The sequence below is a fragment of the Vollenhovia emeryi genome, unplaced genomic scaffold (genome assembly GCF_000949405.1).
Source record: "Vollenhovia emeryi isolate VEMERY1.0 unplaced genomic scaffold, V.emery_V1.0 DF939239.1, whole genome shotgun sequence".
Taxonomy (NCBI): domain Eukaryota; kingdom Metazoa; phylum Arthropoda; class Insecta; order Hymenoptera; family Formicidae; genus Vollenhovia; species Vollenhovia emeryi.
This window is the reverse complement of record NW_011967127.1, coordinates 251,980-258,163: the sequence shown is the minus strand read 5'-3', so window position 1 is coordinate 258,163 and position 6,184 is coordinate 251,980. Positions and strand designations below refer to the sequence as shown.

Genomic DNA, 6,184 nt, shown 5'->3' with positions numbered 1-6,184 from the left:
CTAATGCCCAGTGGGTATTACTTTATCTTATTATCTTATTTTATCTTATTTTATCTTTATAATGCCCTAGCAAGGCCTAATGCCCAATCTAATGCCCAGTAATGTCGCAAATCTGTACACCACAATGCCCTCAGCGGTTTCCCCCTCGATCTACCTCGAACGACTAGATCGGGCAACTTTATGTAACCCTAAGGAATTGTTCCTAAATTAAACTAATAATCTTAAACTCATTGGCAATTAACATGTCGTTTCATTGTCAGTCGCTCAACGGTTAAAACTTATTAATAACACTTTAATCGACTCTTAACATCTAGAACTCTGACAACGGTTTTGGCATTTTTAGAATAAGAAACGCGAAGGCGGCAGCCGGAAGTCGAAAGACAATCCCGTTGCTCGAGAAACGGGAGAGCTGTGCGTATAACGAATCCGACAAAAATGTACCGAAGCCACGCATAAATTAAGCGTACAATGGCTGCGTTTGGCTCAGCGCTTCACGCTGACATCTCAGGAGAAGGAAGTTTCTGTCGCGTATAAAACTCTCTTGGACTTCTCAATCGTATAAGCAAGATAGAACCGGGGCGAAAGAGAGATAGAATCTAGCTGTTATTAACGCGGCGCGCAGCGAGTCGTCGATCGATCAGGCTCGAACCGAGGAAACGCATTAGGCGTTTCGAAAGCCCGCGAACTCGCCGGGGAGAAGAAAAAGGCGGGTGGTCGCGCGTGTGGGTTGTCTCCCTTTTCGACATATTGTTCTCATTCGCACCTATCCGGGGCCTTGCGCCGTCTCGATTCGTCTCGCTAGCTCCCACGTTTACGAAAGAATTCGAGGCTTTCGTGTACCGGGCCCCATTCTCATCCCACATTCGACGCTGCATCCGCATTTACATAAGGAGTCAAAATGTGTAATGTTACGGAGACATAAGATACTATTGTTTTGGTAAAATACAAGAGGTCGACGGCACCCTCGAATGTGCTCGCTCGGGCGTGTTTCGTACGTGTTTTTTTTTCTCGATCACGTTTCATTTCGTTAAAACGAGTAAATATGTCACAAATATTGTTGTCCTTCCGGCTTCAGAAGATACGCTGCGCGAGCTAATCAATCCACAACCAATCAACTCTAAATCATTTAAAAGTATAAAATGCAAAACCCTGACCCTTACATTTAACTTATTAGCCAATTAATTAATTAATTTAACTTATTATTTTATTCCTTTGACTGTGTTTTTGACTTCTACTCTTAAGCTATTAATTTATCAATTTATCTAACTACAAAAATATCTAATTATTCACCCGTAACAATTTCAGATAAGATATTATGAATTTGCTACCACAGACACATGAACCCATTCTGTTTCGGCATAAATTAAAGTGTTCAGTCAACTTTAGGTATTCTTTCGTCTATATACATACTAAAGAATTATTTTTCTATATTGCGGTTTGCACTTATATCCAGATTGTACTTGAAAAGGACCCGATAAAGGGCTCGAAACGCCGTGACTAAAATAAACATCACTTTTGGTCGATTTTTTAAAAAATTCTCCTTGGTTAATTACCACTGGCGACAAGAAGCTACTGAAATTGTTTATAAAATGCAAAAGTTTTTAAGAATCCTATAACTAACATCGTACAATTTGCACATCATAAATAGTTGAAATAAATTGTGATAAAAGGACGAATAGAATGTTCGACTGTTCACAGCCGGATCTAGGAAGAGCGACTAGAGTCAGTTAATCAAAGCTATCGACGCGATCAGAGCCAACAGATGCCCATTGTACCACATGCTTGCATTATTCGAAATCCGCAATTAATCAGAAGAATAAGAAGCCATAAGAAACTTATGCAATGCGCTTTCGTTGCACCATCGACGATTATTCCGCCGTATCGCACGTTGAAAGCGCGTCTTATATCCCGCGAGCGTACTTTCGTCAGTGAGTGATGACACTTGTACCTGTTTTCTCGTCTGGGCCCAATTTGGCACCCGTCGCGATAAAATCGCCGACTCACTATTCGTACTCGCGCCGATGCAAGTTTTTCGCGCGTCGATTTGAGGAATGATTTTGTACGCAATTTTTTTAAATCCTTTTACTACCAGCAGTGAATTAACGAAATGACTTCATTGTAATTAGTAGACTTTTCTATATTCTTCGGTTAACCTTAAATTCGTTCTGCTTTAACGTTTTCGATCTGAAAATTTCTTTCCGTTATTTGGAAAAAGTACGTTTTCTCTTATTTCTGCTTTTCTCGAGCTTCTATAGAGGCGTGTCAAAACGTAAATAAGGATTGCGATAAATTGCACTTTTCGCAATGCTCCGTACAGAACAAAATTGGTTCAAAAGACCGCTTATCTCGGCGCAGTGGCCGACTAGCAATTTCATTTCTGCCGGTCGACGATTTGTTTTAATCAGGCCGTTATATCCACTCTCGTCCCCTGCCTCCGTTGTTCTCTGTCGTTCACACCGGTTTGCGCCGCCTTCAATTTGCGGCGCCGTCTCTCTGCGGAATGTCTTCTAATAATCGCTAATTAGAGTTAATAGCGTACACGCCAGCCGCCCGCCGCGTCGAGAACGATTCGCGATCATCTAGTTTCCGAGAAAATCGACGGCAATTTAATAATAAGAAGAGAGATGGCACGAGAAAGAGAGAGACAAAATTACGACCCAATAATGATATAAAATAATGAAAACCCGTATTTGTGCAGTAACAATTTATAACTTCATCCCGTAAATGTTAAAGTCTATAAACGTAATTCGTGCATAGCAATTAGAAAGACAGAAAGAACAAAAAGAAAAGATAACTGGTCATACTTGCTATGTAAAGAGGCGCGTAGTTATAGGTGAATTTATAAGTAAAGTGCACTTTATTAATTTTTTTACTTAATATTAACTAATAGCGGCAGGTAATGGGAGGGCAGAAGTTATCCATTATCGAGTAGTCTACTCATCTTTATTTCAAAAATAAACGCGCGATTTTTTAGTCGCGCTGGCTGCGTTTTTCATTTCACGTATAGATCGATACGCAACTCGTTACATAGCAAGTACGATGGGTTACCCTTTTTGTTTGTGGCGCGGCGGTAGATGATACTCTGATGGTTATTTGGCTGATTAGCTGGAAAGCGGAATTTATCGCGTAAAATTATCAAATTAATTGCAATGAATACGAACGAAAGTAAATCGAGCCGTCGGGATGTAAATTACACCTGGCGATCACTCACAGATTAATAATATAGTAACAACGTTTTTGTCGAAACATGCCCGTCGCGTCGAGTGTAATTATAACAAAATTAACATACTAGATGCAGAACTAATTGCGCGATTCGGAGGAAATATCTCGTGTGAGTGCGGTATGATTTTAATAGGAGGCTACCGACCCCGACAACCGGAAGGTGAAAAAAAGGATATTAAAATCGAATTGTGTAACGTTACGCAAACGGCACCGCTCAGGGTGTACAGGATACTTTTTACAAGACTCGATAAACTTACAAATAGAAATGAGGTTCCTTGGACGAGTCTTTTTCCTTAAACTTTCTAATTTCGATCATTAAATACTTGGGATTTACAAGAGATATTCAAGAATTTCTAGTCATATGTGTATATCGGGGAAACAAACATCTTTTAAGAATATAGGTCCAATGCAACTGATTGATTGGCATATTTTTGTACTCTGATAAAGAAACGCAAGAACAAATTAAACCTTTTATCTTCCTATAACTTAAACTTAAAAAGGAATTGCGGCGAATTGCTCGGTAGATGATGCAAAAGCAGTTCTGCCGTTTAATAAAACAGCAACATCTTCGGCACCAACAAATTTTAATTTCGCACGTAGCTTATCGAGTGGGTCCTAACAGAGGCCTAAGGGCTATTGACTGGAAAGGCCTAAATCGCTGCGGCACGATACGTAGGAATGCGCTGGGATATCTCGCGATGCGGAGAGACGAATAAGATAGAGCGGAGGAGGATCTCGCGGCGGCGCGGGAGGATGAAGAAGACGAGAGAGGGAGAGGGAAAGAGAGAGAGAGAGAGAAAGCAGAAGGAGGAGCGGGTTGAAAACAAAAAATGAGACGCGAACAAAGGGCGGTGGAGGTACACAAATTGCAGCGGCGAAAAAAGCACACGCGTTCTCCCCGCAACTTCAATTCTTTCCCTCCTCGTCGCGTCTCTTCCCTCGGAAACTCCGAGGCGAAAGTATTGTCTTTATGCGAACATCCTTGCAAATATCGCGCGATTCGTCTACGGGCGCGGTTTCGCCGATTACTACCTCGCGGGCGATCTGGTTTCACGAATGGCAGGATGTAAACCGCGCTGATTAACGCGCTGCTTCACGATATTTTCCCTCGAGGAGGCAACGTTACGCTTGACAAACAGGCAAACGACGAAAAAGTAACTGCTCGGCGGTCTTTCTTTATTCTAGTCGGAAAAACTGGTTCGTTTAATGACAGACAAATATTTTAGAGCCGAGTATAATGACCGCGCTGGGTAACAAAAATAGAGTATTACCGAAGAAAATGTGCACTGATAGAATTAAATGTGATAAATATATGGTAAAACATGTATCATTCCATTTTGATTCAGAATTTGTAGAGATAAAGACCACCGTATCGCCCGATGATAAAATTAAAATTCACCGTATATATAATTAGCGAAGAACAATACGGCTATAAATCTTATCGGGTATTACCGCGTTGCGCCGCATTGTCATAATTATCGCGATTAATTCCGAACGAGTGAATTAATCTATCGATGTTTCTATCGCATAACGTCAGTAATTGAATCCTATCCCGAATATTCGTATTATTTGCGGACTTTAACAAATTTGAGCTTGTACCAGTCAAATTCCTATACGGACTCCACGATGTCCTTGACCGCAGACAAAATTTCTTCTTCCTTCGGCAAGGAAGGCACTTCGGCGCAAGCCGCGCAACGAATATTTTCGCGTTAACGTTCGAGAGTCCCGCAAAAAAGCACCTCGCGCCCGTACTCGTCCTCTATATTTATGTGCATATTCATGAACTTATTCTCGCCAGTTATGCATTAAAATTCTCTCTCTCTACCTTGGAAAAAAAGACCCTCGTCCATGGGTAACGGCCAATCAGCGGCTGGTAAAGAGGCTACTCGGATAATAGGAGCGAACGACATCGAATTACCGTGTTTACCAGCTATAATATTGATCGCAATTAATTTCTATAGATTTTGCGGCTACTGTACTCCTACAGTAATGGAATGGGATTCGATTAAATTTTTACAGACTCCCCGCAATATCCAAGCCCGCGGTATCTTTGATTCGAGAGTAAAGTGATGTTAAATTATAATGAAATAAATATTTCTGCGAGACGAGTTTTTTTAATTTTCGTCGAGCGACTGCTACGTCAGACTTGTTACACTCGACAAGTCAATGTTACAAACCGTTCTTTCAGGTTTGGTGCTTTAAAAATACGATACAATCCTTCTTGAAAAACTTCAACGCGCCTTTTCCCAGCAGGCGAATGATTGCGAAGACACGAATGCCGCGGCGATGAGGTGGCCCTTCGAGAGAATCCGCCGGAAAAAGAGATCGGACCCGACAAAAGGATTTCTAATGGACGCTGGGCATCCCGCGGAACACCTTATAAGGCAAGCCTCAAGAGAGTCGCTCTCTGCCTTTCGGTCCAGGCGGACTCCACGAGAGAATCCGAGGTGGCGGCGCCGAGGCGCCTCGCCGCTGCCGGATTTAGACCGAAAAAAGGAGTAACGCGATGCTTTCGGGAAGAACGAAAAGAACGAGAGAAAACGTGAGAGACCATCGCGGGATCGAGCCGGCAGAATCGATACCAGAAGAATCGGTGCGGTGATCTTCGCGTTTAAATTCAAGAGATATGCGAACTTTCATTAAATCTCGCAAATAATCGATTGAAAACGACCGATTAACTGGTGCATTCGGGTTGCTGCATTCTTATCGTCGTCGGTCTTCTGATAAAACAAGCGCTAAAATCTTATCAGTGGCGCTATTGTTGCTCGCTTCACTACCGAAACGAGAACGCGAAATCGCTAATTAATCGGCTAAAAACGTATCCCTGGCGCACGACGTTGCGTCCGAGTTAAAGTCGTGCGGCGTCGTAAATTATTAATACGGACAAATGCATGCATACGAATACGGCGCGACGCCGTAGCCGGTATACATATGCAAACTCCATGACGCATTCGTATTCATG

The 6,184-nt window shown here is 42.2% G+C and overlaps 1 protein-coding gene across 5 annotated transcripts in view; it reads right to left on the bottom strand.

Moving 5' to 3' along the window:
* LOC105560183 (amyloid beta A4 precursor protein-binding family B member 1-interacting protein) overlaps positions 1 to 6,184 on the bottom strand; it is a 130,470-nt gene that overhangs the window by 66,061 nt on the left and 58,225 nt on the right. The window lies entirely within an intron of this gene.